Source organism: Tachypleus tridentatus, chromosome 1, assembly GCF_004210375.1.
Source record: "Tachypleus tridentatus isolate NWPU-2018 chromosome 1, ASM421037v1, whole genome shotgun sequence".
Classification (NCBI taxonomy): Eukaryota; Metazoa; Arthropoda; class Merostomata; order Xiphosura; family Limulidae; genus Tachypleus; species Tachypleus tridentatus.
The window spans coordinates 114,577,230-114,579,261 of record NC_134825.1 but is presented as its reverse complement, the minus strand read 5'-3'; positions in this window follow the sequence as shown (position 1 = coordinate 114,579,261).

Here is a 2,032-nt window from a genome sequence, read left to right as displayed (position 1 = left end):
GAAGACTGTCTGTATATGTATCTTTACTTACACCCCTGTATATGATCTTTACTTACACCCTGTCTGTATATGTATCTTTACTTACACCCTGAAGATCTTTACTTCTGTATATGTATCTTTACTTACACCCTGAAGACTGTCTGTATATGTATCTTTACTTACACCCTGAAGACTGTCTGTATATGTATCTTTACTTACACCCTGAAGACTGTCTGTATATGTATCTTTACTTACACCCTGAAGACTGTCTGTATATGTATCTTTACTTACACCCTGAAGACTGTCTGTATATGTATCTTTACTTACACCCTGAAGACTGTCTGTATATGTATCTTTACTTACACCCTGAAGACTGTCTGTATATGTATCTTTACTTACACCCTGAAGACTGTCTGTATATGTATCTTTACTTACACCCTGAAGACTGTCTGTATATGTATCTTTACTTACACCCTGAAGACTGTCTGTATATGTATCTTGTCTGTATATGTATCTTTACTTACACCCTGAAGACTGTCTGTATATGTATCTTTACTTACACCCTGAAGACTGTCTGTATGTGTATCTTTACTTACACCCTGAAGACTGTCTGTATATGTATCTTTACTTACACCCTGAAGACTGTCTGTATATGTATCTTTACTTACACCCTGAAGACTGTCTGTATATGTATCTTTACTTACACCCTGAAGATGTATATGTATTTACTTACACCCTGAAGACTGTCTGTATATGTATCTTTACTTACACCCTGAAGACCCTGTCTGTATATGTATCTTTACTTACACCCTGAAGACTGTCTGTATATGTATCTACTTACAACTGTCTGTATATCTTTACTTACACCCTGTCTGTATATGTATCTTTACTTACACCCTGAAGACTGTCTGTATATGTATCTTTACTTACACCCTGAAGACTGTCTGTATATGTATCTTTACTTACACCCTGAAGACTGTCTGTATATATATCTTTACTTACACCCTGAATACTGTCTATATATATCTTTACTTACACCCTGAAGACTGTCTGTATATGTATCTTTACTTACACCCTGAAGACTGTCTGTATATGTATCTTTACTTACACCCTGAAGACTGTCTGTATATGTATCTTTACTTACACCCTGAAGACTGTCTGTATATGTATCTTTACTTACACCCTGAAGACTGTCTGTATATGTATCTTTACTTACACCCTGAATCTTTACTTACACCCTCTGTACATGTATCTTTACTTACACCCTGAAGACTGTCTGTATATGTATCTTTACTTACACCCTGAAGACTGTCTGTATATGTATCTTTACTTACACCCTGAAGACTGTCTGTATATGTATCTTTACTTACACCCTGAAGACTGTCTGTATATGTATCTTTACTTACACCCTGAAGACTGTCTGTATATGTATCTTTACTTACACCCTGAAGACTACACCCTCTGTATATGTATCTTTACTTACACCCTGAAGACTGTCTGTATATGTATCTTTACTTACACCCTGAAGACTGTCTGTATATGTATCTTTACTTACACCCTGAAGACTGTCTGTATATGTATCTTTACTTACACCCTGAAGACTGTCTGTATATGTATCTTTACTTACACCCTGAAGACTGTCTGTATATGTATCTTTACTTACACCCTGAAGACTGTCTGTATATGTATCTTTACTTACACCCTGAAGACTGTCTGTATATGTATCTTTACTTACACCCTGAAGACTGTCTGTATATGTATCTTTACTTACACCCTGAAGACTGTCTGTATATGTATCTTTACTTACACCCTGAAGACTGTCTGTATATGTATCTTTACTTACACCCTGAAGACTGTCTGTATATGTATCTTTACTTACACCCTGAAGACTGTCTGTATATGTATCTTTACTTACACCCTGAAGACTGTCTGTATCTTTACTTACACCCTGAAGACTGTCTGTATATGTACCCTCTCTGTATATGTATCTTTTACTTACACCCTGAAGACTGTCTGTATATGTATCTTTACTTACACCCTGAAGACTGTCTGT